Genomic DNA, 19,285 nt, shown 5'->3' with positions numbered 1-19,285 from the left:
GTAGCTCATTAAAAGAATTATGCTCCATGATCAAATGAGATTTTTCCAATGAATGCAAGGGTGGTACAACATAAGAAAATCAATTAATATATAGACCACATTAATAGAATGAAAGAGAAAAATCCCACATGATTATATTAATGGATACAGAAAAGGCATTTGACAAAATCCAGCACCTCTTCTTTATAAAAACACTCAGAACACTAAACAAACATCCTTAAGGCATATATGCAAAACCCATAACTAACATCAAACTCAAAGGTGAAAGAATGGAACCTTTCCACCTAAGCAGGGAGCAAGATAAGGATGACCACTGTCACCAGTTATTCAACATTGTACTGGATGTTTCAACCAGAGAAATTAGGCAAGAAAAAGAAATAGGCATTCAAATTGGAAAGGAAGAAGTAAAACTTTCACTATTTCCAGATGTCATGATTGTATGTACATAGAAAACCCAAAAAAGATCTACAAGAAAGCTATTAGAGCTAATAAATTCAGAAAGTATAATGGGGTACAAGATCAACACACAAATATCAATGGTGTTTTTATACAGTAGTAATGAATATTCCAAAGGGGAATTTTCAGAATTCCATTTAAAATACCAGCTAAAAGAATCTAATATCTAGGAATGAATTCAACCAAGGATGAATTCATAGAAAACTATGAAACACTGCTAATAGAAATGAAAGATGACCTAAATAAATGGAATACATTTCATATTCATGAGCTGGAAGAATAAATATTAAAACGAATTTGGAGGTTCACACTTTCCCATTTTAAAATTTACTACAGATTGGGAGCCAAGATGGCGGCTTAACGAGGTGTGGGATTTAGTTTGTTCTCCAGAACAGCTGCCAAATAGTCAGGAACAGTACAGAATAACTGCTGGGGTCACATCAGTGACCGGACACACAGTGTACAGCAGTATGGATGAGCTGGATAGGTTGCGAGCCCACGCAGAACTGTGAGTTCCCCATGCTAGGATGGCTGGTGCCCATCCCCGACAGGCTACTTCCCAGAGGGGAAAGGAAAGAGAGCTTACCAGCAGCAGGGGCTGAGCGCAACCAACCTCTAACTGTGGAATTAATTAACAAATTCTGACTACTAAAAATAGGCCCCCAGTTCAGCTGAACCTTGAGTAAAAGCAGAGGTTGCTGTTTTTTGCCCCAACGCAGAGGGAGGAGGGCTGACGGAAAAAGAAAAGAGAAAACAGAGGTTTATTTGGACTTGAAAAGGTCTGGGCCCTGAGGAAAGGAGAGGGCACAATGGACCTGGAGATATAAGAGCAACGTACCAACTTAAGCTCTTGATTGCCAAACTTGAGGAACAGGGGTCCTGCTTTGAAAAGGATTTTTCTCTTTCATTTTAGTGGTTGTGTTTCTATGGCTTGACTGCTCTTTGGATACAGCTGCATGGTTTCTCAGGCTCCACTGTCCCAGGCATAAGCAGAATTAAGCTTGTTTGAGAGTCTGTCTGGAGCCTGTACCTTTCCCAGGAGAGAGGTGGGGCCCAGCTCAGGTGGAATGCCTCCCTCAAGGACGTCAGACCCCAAGGTCTGGAAAAGTGAAGTGATTAAAACCAGACTACAACCTCTCCTCTGTCTCTATCATGCCCCAGAAGGGAGAGTCTGCTGAAGTTAAAGGTACCACTTCACCTTAAGCTGGTGGGACCTGAAGGCAGACAAGCACCACATACCAGGTAGGATAGGAAAAACAGAGAGCCCAGAGGCTTCACAGGAAAGCCTTTCAATCTGCTGGGTCTAACCCTCAGCGAAAACTGACACAGGTAACTCTTTTCTCCTCAGAGGAGGCTACCTTGGTCTGGGAAAATCTGGCTAGAGTCTGTAATACCTAAGTAGACCCTTTTAAGGGGGAAAAAACAAGGCACCATACAGGTAGGGCTAGAAACAAGATAACAAGAACTGAAAAATTCTGATCTGTTAAACAAAACCTAAGCTAGTGGTCCAGAATAAGCTGAACTGAGTGTCAAAAAAATAGAGAGATGACAAAGTCATCCAGCAAGAAAATCCTAGATAAAAAAAGCGAAAATAATCTCCAGAATAAACTAATTCAGGTAATTAAATGCCTAGACACCAGCAAAAAATAATGACTCATACTACAAAAACTGAAGATATGGCCCAGTCAAAGGAACAAATCAACAATTTAAATGAGATATAAGAGTTAAAACAATTAATTCAGAATGTTCAAACAGACATGGAAAACCTCATCAAAAATCAAATCAGTGAATTGAGGGAGGATATAAAGAAGGCAAGGAATAAACAAAAAGAAGAAATCGAAGTCTGAAAAAAACAAATCACAGAATTTATGGGAATGAAAGGCCCAGGAGAAGAGATGAAAAACACAATGAAAACCTACAGTGTAAGATTTCAAGAGGCGGAAGATAGGATTAGTGAACTGGAGGATGGATATCTGAAATCCAACAAGCAAAAGAAAATATAGGGAAAATAATGGAAAAATATGAACAGGACTCAGGACATGAATGGCAAAATGAAGCACATGAATATGCGCGTTGTGGGTATCCCAGAAGGAGAAGGGAAAAGGAGAAGAAAAATTAATGGAGGAAATAATCACTGGAAATTTCCCAACTCTTTTGAAACACTTAAAATTACAGATCCAAGAAGTGTAGCATACCCCAAACAGAACAGAGATACAAACAGACATACTCCAAGACACTTACTAATCAGAATGTCAGATGTCAAAAAGAAAGAGAGACTCTTGAAAGCAGCAAGAGAAAATCAATCCATCACATAGAAGGGAAACCCTATTGGGTTTCCAGGGCCTTTGCGCCCTCTCCTTTCCGCAGGGCCCAGACCTTTTCAAGCCTAAATAAACCTCTGTTTTCTTTTTTCTTTTTCCATCAGCCCTCCTCCCTCTGTGTCGGGGCAAAACCCAGCAACCTCTGCTTTTACTCAAGGTTCAGCTGAGCTGGGGGCCTATTTTTAGTAGTCAGAATTTGTTAATTAATTCCACAGTTGGAGTTTGGTTGTGCTCAGCCCAAACTATAAGACTATGCATGGATTTCTCAGCAGAAACCACGCAGGTGAGAAGACAGTGGGATGATATATTTAAATTATTAAAAGAGAAAACCTGCCAACAAAGAATTCTATATCCAGCAAAATCGTTCATCAAAAAAGAGGGAGAAATTTAAACATTTTTAGACAAAAAGTCACTGACAGAATTTGTGACCAGGAGACCAGCTCTGCAAGAAATACTAAAGGGAGCACTAGAGACAGATATGAAAAGACAGGAGAGAGGTACGGAGAAGAGTGTAGAAATAAAGACTACCATAAAGGTAAAAAGTAGGAAAATTAGATACGACATATAAAATCCAAAGACAAAATGGTAGAAGAAACTACTGCCTCTACGGTAATAACACTAAATGTTAACGGATTAAACTCCCCAATCAAAAGATACAGACTGGCAGAATGGATTAAACAACAGGATCCATCTATATGCTGTCTACAAGAAACACATCTTAGACCCAAGGATAAACACAGATTGAAAGTGAAAGGTTGGAAAAAGATATTTCATGCAAATAACAATCAGAAAAGAGCAGAAGTAGCTATATTAATATCCAAAAATTAGACTTCAAATGCAAAACAGTTAAAAGAGACAAAGAAGGTCACCATGTATTAATAAAAGGAACAATTCAACATAGAAGACATAACAATCATAAATATTTATGCACTGAGCCAGAATGCTCCAAAATACATGAGGCAAACACTGAAAACAATGAAAAGAGAAACAGACACATCTACCACAGTAGTTGGAGACTTCAATTACCCAATCTCATCAATGGACAGAACATCTAGACAGAGGATCAATAAAGAAACAGAGAATTCGAATAATGTAATAAATGAGCTAGATTCAACAAACATTTATAGAACATTACACCCCACAACAGCAGGATATATCTTTTTCTCAAGTGTCATGGATCATTCTCAAGGATAGCTCATATGCTGGGTCACAAAAAATTTAAAAAGACTGAAATCATACAAAATACTTTCCAGATCAGAAAGGAATGATGCTGGAAGTCAGCAATAGGCAGAGTGCCAGAAAATTCACAAATATATGGAGGCTCAACAACACACTCTTAAACAACCAGTGGGTCAAGGAAGAAAGTACAAGAGAAATCAGTAAATATCTTGAGGCAAATGAAAATGAAAACATGACATATAAAAATTTATGCCATGCAGCAAAGGCAGTGCTAAGAAGGAAATTTATTGCCCTAAATGCCTATATCAAAAAAGAATAAAGACCAAAAATCGAGGAATTAACTGTTTACTTGGAAGAACTAGAGAAAGAACAGCAAACTAACCCCAAAGGAAGAAAAAGGAAAGAAATAATGAAGATTAGAGCAGAAATAAATGAAACTGAGAACATGAAAACAATTGAGAAAATCAACAAAACGAGAAGTTGGATCTATGAGAAAATCAGTAAGATTGATGGACCCTTAGCAAGGTTGACAAAAAAGAGAAGAGAGAGGATGCAAATAAATAAAATCAGAAATGGAAGAGGAGACATAACCACTAACCCCACCAAAATAAAGGAAGTAATGAGAGGATACTATGAACAACTTTATGCTAATAAACTCAACAATGCAGATGAAATGGACAACTTCCTAGAAAGGCATGAACAAACATTGACTCGAGAAGAAATAGACGACCTCAACAAACCAATCACACGTAAAGAAATTGAATCAGCCCCCCAAAAAGAAAAGTCCACGACCAGATGGCTTCACATGTGAATTCTACAAAACCTTCAAGAAAGAATTAGTACCAATTCTGCTCAAACACTTCAAAAAAATTCAAGAGGAGGGAAAGCAATCAACTCATTCTACGAAGCCAACATCACCCTCATACGAAAGCCAGACAAAGATATTACAAAAAAAGAAAACTACAGACCAATTTCTCTAATGAATACAGATGTAAAAATCCTCAATAAAATTCTTGCAAATCGAACCCAGCATCACATTAAAAGAATTATAAACCATGTCCAAGTAGGATTCATCCTAGGTATGAAAGGATAGTTCAACATAAGAAAATCAATTACTGTAATACACCACATCAACAAATCAAAGCAGAAAACTCACATGATCATTTCAATCAATGCAGAAAAGGCATATGACAAAATTCAATATCCTTTCCTGCTGAAAACACTTCAAAGGATAGGAATAGAAGGAAACTTCCTCAACATGATAAAGGGAATATATGAAAAACCAACAGCTAACATCATCCTTAATGGAGAAAAACTGAAAACTTTCCCTGTAAGATCAGGAACAAGACAAGGATGTCCACTATCACCACTGTTATTCAACATTGTGTTGGAAGTTCTAGCCAGAGCAATTAGACAAGAAAAAAGAAATACAAGGCATCAAAATTGGAAAGGAAGAAGTAAAACTCTGTTTACAGATGATATGATACCGTATGTCGAAACCCCCCAAAAATCCACAGCGAAACTATTAGAGCTAAGAAATGAGTACAGCAAAGTGGCAGGTTGCAAGATCAACACTCAAAAATCTGTAGTGTTTTCTATACACTAGTAATGAACAATCTGAGGGGGAAATCATGAAAAAAATTCCATTTACAATTGCAACCAAAAGAATAAAATATTTAAGAATAAATTTAACTAAAGAGACAAAAGACCTATACAAAGAAATTGTTAAAAGAAATCACAGAAGACCTAAATAAATGGAAGGGTATACTCTGTTCATGGACTAGAAGACTAACTATAGTTAAGATGTCAATTTAACCTAAATTGATTTACAGATTCAATGCAATACCAATTAGAATTCCAACAAGTTAAAATTCTGTAACTTTTCAGAAACAGAAAAACCAATAAACAAATTTATCTGGAAGGGCAGGGTGCCCAGAAAAGCTAAAAATATCCTGAGAAAGAAAAATGAAGTCAGAGGTCTCATGCTACCTGACTTTAAGGCATATTATGAAGCTACAGTGGTCAAAACACTTTATGGTACTGGCATAAAGATAGATTTACTGACCAATAGAATCAAATAGAGTATTCAGATCTAGATCGCCTCATCTATGGACAATTGATCTTTGATAAGGCAGTCAAGCCAAGTCACCTGGGACAGAACAGTCTTTTCAAAAATGGTGCCTCAAAAAAGGGATATTCATATGCAAAAGAATGAAAGAGGATCCATATCTCTCACCCTATACAAAACTTAACTTAAAATGGATCAAAGACCTAAACATTAGATCTAAGTCCACAAAACCGTTAGAAGAAAATGGAGGGAAATAACTTATAAATCTTATAATAGGAGGTGGTTTCCTAGACCTTACACCCAAAGCAGGAGCACTGAAGAAATGAATAAATAAATGGGAACTCCTCAATATTAAACACTTTTGCGCATCAAAGAACTTCGTCAAGAAAGTAAAAAGGCAGACTACACAATGGGAGACAGTATTTGGAAATGATATATCATATAAAGGTCCAGTATCCAAAATACATAAAGAGGTTGTTCAACTCAACAATACAAAGACAGACAACCCAATTACAACATGGGCAAAAGACTTGAACAGATACTTCTCAGAAGAAGAAATACAAATGGCCAAAAGGCGCATGAAAATATGCTCAACTTCCCTGGCTATAGGGGGAAATGCAAATCAAAACCATGATGAGATATCATCTCACATCCAGCAGGATGGCCATTATCAATCAAACAGAAACTAACAAGTGCTGGAGAGGATGTGGAGAAAGAGGCTCACTTATCTACTGTTCGTGGGAATGTCAGATGCTAGAACCGCTGTGGAAGGCACTATGGCAGTTCCTCAAAAAGCTAAATATACAATTGCCATATGACCTGGCAATACCATTGCTAGGTATCTACTCAGAGGACATGAGAGCAAAGTCAAAAACGGACATTTGCACACCAATGTTTATAGCAGCATTATTTACAATTGCCAAGAGATGGAAACAGCCCAAATGTCCATCAACAGATGAGTGGCTAAACAAGCTGTGGCATATACATACGATGGAACATTATGCAGCTGTAAGACAGAATAAAGTTATGAAGTATGTAACAACATGGATGGACCTTAAGGACATTATGCTGAGTGAGATTAGCCAGAAACAAAAGGACAAATATTGTATGATCTCACTGATATGAACTAATATCAATGAATGAACTTGGAAAATTTCAGTTTAGAACAGAGTCATCAGGAGACAGAAAGAGGGTAGATATTGGGTAATTGGAACTGAAGGGATACAGATTGTGCAACGGAACTGACTGTAAAAATTCAGAAATGGATAGCACAATACTACCTAACTAATACAATAATGTTAGAACACTGAATGAAGCTGAATGTGAGAATGATAGAGGGAGGAGGCCTGGGGGCACAAATGAAATTAGAAGGAAAGATATACGATAAAGACTGAGATGGTATAATCTAGGAATGCCTAGAGTGTATAATGATAGTGATTAAATGTACAAATTTTAAAATGTTTTGCACGAGGAAGAACAAAGGATTGTCAATAATTCAGGATGTTGAAAATAGATGGTAATTAGTATTTTCAAACTTTAACTTATGTGTAAGACTAAAGCAAAAAATATTTATTTGGTACAAAATTTATATTTTGACTAGTGCATTTCCTAATATAACCTTTGTGGACAGCTTAACTGAACATCATAAGTACATGGAACTTTGAGTAGGGCATGAGATTTTACAGGTTTGTCCAGAGTGATGCCCCAATAAATCCCAGAGTGATTTGAACAGTGAATTAAAAAATATTTGCAAAGTCCCCTTAGGGGAATGGTGAGAAAGGGGGAAAATTCAACTTCCCCATTTGGAGAATTCTTGATATTCTCACAAGTAGTGGGGACAACCAAAGCAATAGGCTGAGCCCCCAACTTGGGGTTTGTTTATATGAAACTTAACCCTGCAAAGGATAGGCTAAGCCTACTTAAAATTAGGCTTAATAGTCACTCCCAAGGGAACCTCTTCTGTTGCTGAGCCAACATGACAAGCAAACGCACTGCCCTTCCCCTCTCTACATGGGACATGACTCCCAGGGGTGTGGACCTTCCTGGCAACGTGGGACGAAATCCTAGAATGAGCTGGGACTCAGCACCAAGGGATTGAGAAAATCTTCTCTATCGAAACAGGGAAGAGAGAAATGAGACAAAATAAAGTGTCAATGGCTGAGAGATTCCAAACAGAGTCGAGAGATTAGCCTGGAGGTTATTCTTACATATTAAATAGATATCACCTTTTTAGTTAAGGTTTAACAGAGGCTGGAGGAACTGCCTGAAAATGTAGAGCTGTGTTCCAGTAGCCATGTTTCTTGAAGATGACTGTATAATGACATATTTTTCACAATGCGACTGTTATGATTGTGAAAACCTTGTGTCTGATGCTTCTTTTATCTACTTTATGGACAGGTGAATAAAACATATGGATTAAAAATAAATCAATAACAGGGGTAACAAATGTCAAAATAAATTTAGTAGACTGAAATGCTAGTGGATCAATGAATGGGAGGGGTAAGGGGTATGGTATGTATGAATTTTTTTTCCGTTTTCTTTTTATTTCTTTTGCTGAATTGATGCAAATGTTCTAAGAAATGATCATGATGATGAATCTACAACTATGTGATGAAAAAAAGAATGTTCATATTGTGTGTTGATTGGTTTTATTAATAAAAATTAAAAAATATATATTAGCCAGAACAATACAAAAGTAAAATAATAAAATAAAACTTACTACATAAAGCCACAGTAATCAAAACAGCATGGTACTAGCACAAAGACAGAGAGTGCTAGTAACAAACCCACACATCTACTGCCAACTGATTTTTGACAAGGGTATTAAGTGCACTGAATGGAGAAAGAATAGTCTTTTCAACAAATAATGCTGGGAAAACTGAATATCTATATGCAGAAGAATAAAGGTAGACCCTACTTCATACCACATATAAAAATTAATTCAAAATAGATCCAAGACCTAAATATAAGAACTAAGACTATAAAACTCCCAGAGGAAAACATACAGAAACATCTTTATGCCTTTGTGTTAGCCAGTTTACTGCAAAACACAAGAAAGAAAAGAAAATAGATAAATTGAACTTCATCAAATTAAAAACTTTTGCACATCAAAGGATTTTATCATGAAAATAAAAAGGTGACCTACCCTAAACACATGGAGCCTAGAACAGGGAATAAGATTTTGCAATTCTGAATAGCTTAATGAAATACCCCAATACATTCCAGAGTATGTTGGGCAGATAATTTATAAGTATTGGTAAAGTCCCTTGAGGGACAGGAGAAAAAGTTTGGAACTATTAAACTCTCCCACTTGGGAAATTCTTGATATTCTCTCAAGCATCAGGAACTCCCAAGTTAATAGGCCAAGCCCTCAATCTTGCTCTAATGAAACATTTCTGTAACAGGGAAGCTAAGTCTACCTATAACTATGCCTAAGAGTCACTTCCAGAGAATCTCTTGTTGCTCAGATATGGCCTCATTCTTTCTTGCCCAACTCAGCAAGAAAACTCATTACCTTCCCCGCCCTCTACATGGGACATGACTCCCAGAAATGAGCCTAGTCCTGGCACCGTGAGATTAACAACACCTTTCTGACCAAAAGGGGGGAAAGAAATTTAACAAAATAAGGTATCAGGGGCTAACAGATTTCAAACAACTGAAAGGCTATTATGGAGGTTACTCTTATGCAAACTTCAGCTACATATTGAAAATTGCCACAGTATGCCAAGCTGCAACCAACAGTATTCCTGAAAACTCTAAAGAACACTCAGGGCTCTATCTGAGGCTTTATAAAATGTTCACTCACTAAGTTTATTTTTCAGAAACTTAAAACATTCCCCAAAGAATTGAAAGTACTAAAAACAGATATTTGCACAATGATATTCATAGCAGTTATTTCACAATTGCCAAAAGAAGGAAGCAAATCAAGCATCCATCAATCAATGAATGGATAAACAGAATGTAGTATATATATACATTGAAATATAATTCAGCTGTAAAAACGAATGAAATTCTGATGCATACAACATGGATGATCTATGAAGACATCATATTGAGTGAAATCAGTCAGACATAAAAGGACAAATATTGCATGATCTCACTGATATAAAATAATTAAAATTAAGTAAACTCATTGAGCCAGAATCTAGAGTATAGGTTACCAGGGTAGGGGATAGGACTAGAAAATAGGGAGTTAAGTTTTAAAATGTATTTGAAGCAATGGGAATATTTTGGTAATGGACAGAGCTGATGGTGCATAACATTGTGAACATAATTATCAGCACTGAAATATATGTCTGAATGTAGTATAAAAGAGGGGAAATGTTAGGTTTTTACACATGGCACTAAAACAAAAATATTTTTTAAAAATTCATGGAACTGCACAATACAGTGAATCCTAAGTTAAACCATGGACTATAATTATAAAAATGTGTTTACAACAATTGTGACAAGTGTACCACACCAACATAAGATGTTAATAATATGGTTGTCTGCATTTTATGCATGATTGTTCTATAAACCCACAACTTCTCAAATAACAGAAAAAATTAATCAATTTTTTAAAAAGAACATAAAAAGACAGTCTACAGAATGTGAAAAAATATTTGGAAACCAAATTATCTTATAGGGCTTTACTATCCAGAATATATAAAGAACTGTGTTGGGATTGAATCAAGTCCCCCATAAAGAGCATGTTCAGGCCCAATTCTTTGTACTTTGGGTGTGAATCCACTTGCAAACAGGACTTTTAAGATGTTAACAGTTGAGGTGTGCCCAAACTGAATGACGGTGGATCGTAACCCAATATGGTTGAAGTCCATATAAAAAAACAAAGGAGTCAACACAGAAGGAAAAGCCACAGGAGAAGAAAGAAGTTGGCATTCACTGGATTCCAGATGAGGCAGGAGAAGAAACCACTTTGTGTATTGCCATGTGACAAAAAAGCCAAGGCTGGCCAGTCAGAATACACCAGGAGGAAAACAGCCTTCTAGTTTCTGAAACTGTGAGCAAATAAATTCACAGTATGGTAGCTAGGAAGCTAAATCAAAATGCTACAACTTTACAAGAAAAGACAGACAATTCAATTTTTAAAAGAGCAAAGGATTTGAACAGACATTTCTTCAAAGACATATATATCAATATACAATATTCTGATGGAAAAGTTTTGGTAACAGATGGTGGTGATGATAGCACAATATTGTTAACGTATTTAACACTAGTGAATTGTTTATTTGAAGGTGGAAAAAAAATAATTTTTGGTTGGATATATTTTACCAGAATAGAATACAACAGAAAGAGTAAATACTAATGAAACTGTGAATACTAATGTAACTATATAGTTAAAAATATTATAATAATGTTTCATCACCACTAGTAACAAAATACTACACTAATGAAAAGAGTTAATGATAGGGAACACTTTTATGTGTATGGGGGGGGCAGTTTATGGGAACCCTGTGCTTTCTGCATGATTTTTCTATAAACCTACAAAAGCTCTAATAAAACATTTTAAAATAGGGAAAAATATTTGTTACCCATGACAATTCATTTCCCTAATACACAAAATCATGTGCTAATAAACCTTACATATAATTAGTCATTTTACTGTAAAAATGATCCTATTAGTTAAGTACTATTAACACCATCAACATTTTAGAGATGAAATAATTCTGAATGTCAGTCAAGGTTTCCTAATTATGTCAAAGTATATTAGTACGGACACACAGATTATGTATATGCCAAAATATGGATCCCCTAACCTTCCTGCCTCAAATAATCTTCTCTATTTACTGCAGTATGCTATACAAACAGCATAAGTTTATGGGCCATGATGTGAAGACAGTTAACAAGCGAATGGATATGGAATAAAAGATCTCTCTTCTTAGGAAATACACATGAAGTATTAAAGAATATAAACTATAAAAAGGCATAAAGTATGTAACTTTGAAATAATTTGAAAAAAGGCATATAGTATATACATATATACAGTAAGAAAATGATTACGCAAATGTGTCAAAGGTGTTAAAAACTGGTGAATCTGGGTAACGTGTATTAGAATTCTCTGTAATATTATTGCAACTATTTTGTAAATATAATTATTTCAAAGTAAAATTATTTTTTCTTTAAAGTCAACAAGGCAGTGTAAATATCTTTTCAAAGTTCTTCATCTAGTTACAGTGAAACTAGGATTCAAACAAAGATTCATCTGACTAAGAAGTCCATAAGCCTTTGGGCAGTGTAACAGTGACTCAGAGGCAGAATTCTCACCTGCCATGCTGGAGACCCGGGTTCGATTCCCAGAGCCTGCCCATGCAAAAAAAAGAGTCTATAAATCTTTAACACTATTCAACACAATAAAAATAATGAAAAACCCAATAGAAAAGTGTGCAAAGGACATCAAAGGGCATTTAAAAAGATTTGAATAGCTGTTTTTTTTAGACAATCAATATCAATTTATTTGCTTATAAACCAATATGAAATGATCACTTAATGAGATACATTTTTAATAACAACATAGAAGAGTAGAGTAAAAAAGGTACTTAGAATTATTCAAGTCAATAATTTGATATAGCTATTATGAAAGGCTATTAAAATGTTAAATGCACATATCCTTTGACCCATCAATTCTAAGAATTTATTCAACAAGGAAATTCATTCAGGAATGCAACCATATGTAAAAAGACGGTCAAGGCCTAGCTTTTATAAGACAAACAATGGCAGTAAACCAAATGTACACCCGAGAGCATAATTCTACAGCAATTCATTAGAATGAGATGGATTTATATGTACAGACATTGAATATGTCTAAGATACTAAGTAGAGTGAAAGGAGGTTCCAAAGAATGTGACCCAATATTTATATAATTTTCTATGTACCTTAACAGATATTTATTTCTACTTATACATAAGTCAGATTAGTATACCAAAATGTCAATATTTCCTAAGGAGTTTGAATGTTATTTGCTTAAATAGTTTAAAAGTTTATTTCTTTTGTAAACATAAGAAATTATTACACCAATAAATAAAACTTAACTCTTTACCATACAAGCCCTCCACAAAACTGATACGGTCTCCTAAGGTCTTTTTACCATGATATAATATATTCTGTGCATCTTCTTGGTTCCCACTCATTTATGGTACCTCCTTGATTCACTTTCCTTTTCGTAAGCATTAACAATAAACCACTATCTCTTTTAAATCAATATGAATTTTATTTTGCATAATCAAGGGCTGTTCTCATCTAAATAATAGAAGTGTGCTTCTATTTGATATACAAACTCAGCAAGCATCCTCAAGTCTCAAGACAAGTCCTACAGATTAGAAACACAAAGTTACTATTTTAAAAATCTTTTATTCTAAAATCTACAAAATTGCTGAAGATCAGCTTTACTGAAACACTTTACAGTGAAGTATTTATATAAGCCTAACCAAAAACTTCATGTATTGGACAGAATATCAGGTTAAGAATTAGAACTTCTAAGATGAAACTCTCTATAGTAATCTTCCACAAATACCAAAATCTACAAAACAAAATCTGTGGAATTTAATTTTGGTAAGTTTCAAACTAATAACCTCCTGATTAAATTTACAATCATGATAAAGAACATCTGAGCTCAGCTTTAAAATTTCCTGACTAAAAGGTTACTTCTTCATTTCTATTAATCTAGCAATTAAAAATTTCAAAAGAACAATTTAAAGGAACACATGAAACTGCTTAGAACTTTGGGACTTCACCAGTAGGGTAGCGCAGAAAGCTTTTCACCAGAATATTTCTGCAGGTGTCAGATTCCCCACAGGGTAACCTCAGTAGCTACAAAATTAAGAAGTTAACCCTAATAAATTCTTAGGTATTTTCTCCCTGAGGCCCTATCATACATTGTAGGAAAAATCTGCATACCAGACTGTATCAGACATAGATGTACAGATTATATCATTCTTGTTAGAAGTTCACATGCTAAGAAGACTGTTATCTAGGGGGTAGTAAAAAAGTACACTCTTCTGCATTTAAGATTATAAAGAACCTTAAATATAAAACATCACTGAAAGAGTAAAGAAGATCTAAATAAATACAAAGATGTCAAATGTTGATGGATTAGAAACTTATTGTGTGAAAAGGGCAATATGCAAATCGATCTACAGATGCAATTCAATCCTTATAGATGCAATTCAGTTGCCTTTTTTGCACAAATAATTTGATCATAAAATTCAATAAGATCATAAAATCCATATTGAAATGCAAGGAACACCAAACACAAAATCATCTTGAAAAGAACAACGACGTTAGAGGATTCAACTTCCCGATTTCAAAACTTACCACAAAGTCATAGTTATCAAGACAGTGTGGTTCACTGCCTTCCAAGGGGCTGTACCTCCCAGTTTCCCTACCGACATCAGATCTTAAATATATAGTTCGATGAGTTTTGACAATGTATATAGCTATGCAAGCACCATCCAAAAGAAAATATTAAAACATTTTCATCACCCCAGAAAGATCCCTTGTACACTTTTCCAGAAATCATTCGCCTATCTCTACTACCAGACAATTACTTTTCTGATTTCTATTATCCAGTTAGTAGATTCTTGAAAATAGACATACAAGATGATAGTAAAGATTCCCACTTTTTTGCTCTCCTTTTAGTTTGATATTCAGGATATACCATTTGTCTCTTCAAGTAAGGATTTTGGATCCTTAGGGTCTGAAGAAACTTTAACAATCATCTAGCTGCAGACAGATATAGTAACCTCTCCTGGGTGTTGCAATATTTTATGAGGCAGTCTGTTTAAGAGCCTAGTCTCTTTCCTGATGCTTAGTGTTGTGCTAATTTTCACAATTTTCGTTTGTTTCCCACAGTTGGTGTTGTGTTCCATTCCTGTTTTCAGCGGCCTTCTAAGTTTCTTTCAAGGACAAACTGGACCATCTCATGATTTCTTAGGCTTTGACCATTGAATGTTCAGTTGAAACAATAATTTAAAGAGAATTTAGTGAGTTTTCTAAAAGAATTGCTTGTTTCTGTGTGATGAAGCAGTAGGCAGTGGCATAATCTGATCTGTTCTGAAAATGTAACTGGATAGTTTAATTGTGGCTTGATGGGGGGAGGAGAAACAGAAGAGCCAGTATGCCCTTGGATTGATTCAGGAGACAGATAAGGGCTTGAACCATTATAATAACAGTAAGAATGGGGAGAGAGAAAGAATTTGGAAATCATTTTGAGGATAAAATGAACTGAGTATTGTGACCAAGTCTCTGTTCTACCTGATCAGTTCTTTTTCAGTTACTAGAAGCACTACTATAAGCTAGAATTATGTGAATGATTTTTTGAATATTGTGAAAAATTATTACTATATTTGGAAATTACCTATACTTGAGTATTCTGATGTCATGTGTATACATAATTTAGATTCTCTATTGTATTTACAAACGGTGTCATATTTCAGACTACAAAGATGAATGCACAAAAGATGGTAAAACAACATACAGTCAAAATAAGTGAAAATGAAAGGAAAAACAAGGTTAAGGGCATAAAATGCAATGAGAAATATGAACCAATGCATAAATGGCTTACTATTAAAGTCCTGTATATTTGACACATAAAAAAAAAAAAAAAAAAAAGACAGTGTGGTAAATGCAAGAAGATGGACCTATAAATCAGTGAACAAAATTGAGAGTTCATAAACAAGCCCTTATATTTATGGTCAGTTGAATTTCAATAAGGATGCCAAGACCATTGATGGGATAAAAAAAGAGCCTTTCACAAATGGTGTTGGCACACTGCACATCTGCAAACATAAGAATGAATTTGCAAGCCTAACTCATACCATATATAAAAATTAAAACAAAATGGATTGAAGACCTAAATGTAAGAGCAAAAAACACAAAACTCTTAGAAAGAAACATAGAAGCCCATTCCAATGAAGATGGCAGAGTGATATTCTTTTAATATTCACTGCTAATTTCTCATAGGTAACCATGGTAGCAAGAAGGCAATGGGATGACATATTAAAGGGCTGAAAATAAACAACCAAGAATTCTATATCCAACTAAACTTTCTTTCAAAAATCAGGGGGAAGAGTGATTTGAACAGTGAATAAAAAAGCATTTGCAAAGTCCCCTTTGGAGAATGGTGATAAAGTGGGAAAATTCAACTTCCCCAAGTTGAATTCTTTTTTTTGATATTCTCACAAGCAGTGCGGACAATCAAAGCTGTAGGCTGAGCCCCCAATCTTGGGGTTTATTCATATGAAATTTAACCCCACAAACAATAGGTTAAGCCTACTTAAAATTAGGCCTAAGAGTCACCCCCAAGAGAACCTCTTTTGTTGCTCAGACGTGGCCTCTCTCTCCAGCCAACATAACAAGCAAACTTAGCACCCTACCCCTGTCTACACAGGACAAGACTCCCAGGGGTGTGGACCTTCCTGGCAACATGGGACAGAAATCCTGGAATGAGCTGAGACTTAGCATGAAGGGATTGAGAAAACCCCTAGAGAATGCGCTGAGATTCAGCATCAAGGGATTGAGAAAAACTTCTTGACCAAAAGTAGGAAGAGGGAAACGAGACAAAATAAAGTGTCAATGACTGAGAGATTCCAGAGTTAAGAGGTTATCCTGGAGGTTATTCTTACGCATTACATAGATATCACCTTGTTAGTCAAGATGTAGTGGAGAGGCTGGAGAGAACTCCTGAAAATGTGGATCTGTGTTCCAGTAGCCATGTTTCTTGAAGATGATTGTATAATGATACAGCTTTCACAATGTGACTATGTGATTGTGAAAACCTTGTCTGATGTTCCTTCTATCTACCTTATCAACAGACAAGTAAAACATATGGAATAAAGATGAATATAGGGGGAACAAATGTTAAAATAAATTTAGAGTGAAATGCTGGTGATTGGTGAGGGGGAGAGGTGGGGGATATGGTACGTACGAATTTTTTTCTGTTTTCTTTCTATTTCTTTTTCTGAATAGATGCAAATGTTCCAAGAAATGATCATGATGATGAATATGCAACTATGTGATGATATTGTGAATTACTGATTTTATATGTAGAATGGAATCATCAAAAGTTACAAATCTTTGCATTTGTTTGGTGTTTTTAGGTATTTAAAAAAATTTTTAATTAATAAAAAAATGAGGGGGAAATTAAGACAGATAAACAAAAGCTGAGGGAGTCTGTTACCAACAGACTGGCTGTACAAGAGCTACAAAAAGGAATGCTGCAGGACAACAGACAACCGACTGAGGCTGCATGAATAAATAAAGATTTCTGGTAAAGATAATGACATAAAGTAAATATAAAGGCCAGTATTGTGGCATTTTTTGTTTGTAACTCCATTTTATACTTTCCATAAGATCTAAAAGGCAGATGCATAAAACATAGAAATCAGTGGTTTTGAACTCACAATGTATGAACATGTAATTTATGACAATAACTACACAAAGATTGAGTGACAGAGGATTATAAGAACATAGTATGAGCATACTATTGAAATTAAGTTGGTATCAAAACAAATAAGATTGTTACAGACTTCGAATGCTAAATTTAAGCCCCATGGTAACGACAAAGAAAGTATTAGCAAATATGCAAGTTAACAGAGACAAGAATTAGAATACAGTTTGCTAGGGGCAAGGGACAGTGGTAATGGGGAGTTAGTGCATAACAGAAATACAGTTTCTGCTTGGGGAGATAGGAAAGTTTTAGTAATGGAAAGTTATTGAGCGTTCCCACAACATTGTAAATGTGATTTAATTCCACAGAATTATATGTTTGGGAATAGATGAGTTGGGAAAGTTTGTGTTGTATTTAAGTTCCACAATTTTAAAAAGAAAGAGAAAAAACTAAAAGACAAGGACAATTAAAGGGAATACATGATTCTAGAAGGAATCTAACAAGGGAGGAGAAAAGGCTCAAAGGGATATTATTTGGATATATGAAGAAACTGAAATATCTTGATAACCTACACTTAAAGTAGATATATTAGTGAATATCCTTGTACTTAGGAAATGTAAATGGCAGCAATAAGTGTTCAAAGAGCATGATGTATACAACCTACATCCAAGTGTTCAGAAAATGGATGATAGACTGATATACTGATGGATGGGTACATAGAATGATATGGCTAATGCAGAAAAATGTTAAAACTGGTAGATATAGATAACTGGGGGGGACAGCATTATGTTAGAGTTCTCTGTGTGGGATATTGCATTATTTTTGTAACTGTTCTATAAGTATGAAAGTATTTGAAAACAAAAAGTTGAAAATTAAAAAAAAAAAAAAATTATCTGGCATGCCTCTTCAAAGAAAAACAAAGTTCATCTGTTAAAACTGACCTGAATATAAAATTTGTATTTCAACTAGAGCATTTCATAATATAATTTATAGGGACAGTACAACTGAACACCATAAGTACATGGAACTTTGAGTAGGGCATGAGATTTTGCAGGTTTGTCCAGAGTGATGCCCCAATAAATCCCAGAGTGATTTGAACAGTAAATAAAAAAGTATTTGCAAACTCCCTTTGGGTGTATGGCAAGAAAGGGGCAAAATTTAACTTCCCCATTTGGAGAATTCCTGATATTCTTGTAAGAGTGAGGACAACAAAATTAATAGGTCAAACCCTCAATCTTGGCGTTTGTTCATATGAAACTTATCCCTGTAAAGGATAGACTAAGCCTACTTAAAATTAGGTCTAAGAGTCATCCCCAAAGAACCTCTTTTGTTGCTCAGATGCAGCCTCTCTCTTTCTCTCTCTCTCTCTCTCTCAACATGGCAAGCAAACTCACCACCCTACCCCTCTCTACATGCGACATGACCCCCAGCGGTATACACCTCCCTGGCAACGAGGGACAGAAATCCTAGAATGAGCTGGGACTCAGGATCAAGGGATTGAGAAAACCTTATCGACCAAAAGGGGGAAGAGAGAAATGAGACAAAATAAAGTGTCAGTGGCTGAAAGATTTCAAACAGAGTTGAGAGGTTAACCTGGAGGTTATTTTTACACTTATATAGATATCCCCTTTTTAGTTTAAGGTGTTACTAGGCTAAAGGGAAGTGCCTGAAACTGCAGAGCTGTGTTCCAGTAGCCATGTTTCTTAAAGATGATTGTATACTGATACAGCTTCGCAATGAGACTGTGTGATTGTGAAAACCTTGTGTCTGATGCTCCTTTTATCTACGATATGGACAGATGAGTAAAAAATATAGATTAAAAAATAAACAAATAATAGGGTTAACAAATGTTAAAATAAATTGAGTTGACTGAAA

The 19,285-nt window shown here is 35.3% G+C and overlaps 1 protein-coding gene across 12 annotated transcripts in view; it reads right to left on the bottom strand.

Moving 5' to 3' along the window:
- The window catches only part of PICALM (phosphatidylinositol binding clathrin assembly protein), a 175,392-nt gene that overhangs the window by 89,291 nt on the left and 66,816 nt on the right, over positions 1-19,285 (bottom strand). The window lies entirely within an intron of this gene.

The sequence above is a fragment of the Tamandua tetradactyla genome, chromosome 8 (assembly GCF_023851605.1).
Source record: "Tamandua tetradactyla isolate mTamTet1 chromosome 8, mTamTet1.pri, whole genome shotgun sequence".
Classification (NCBI taxonomy): Eukaryota; Metazoa; Chordata; class Mammalia; order Pilosa; family Myrmecophagidae; genus Tamandua; species Tamandua tetradactyla.
This window is presented reverse-complemented; position numbering and strand designations above follow the sequence as displayed.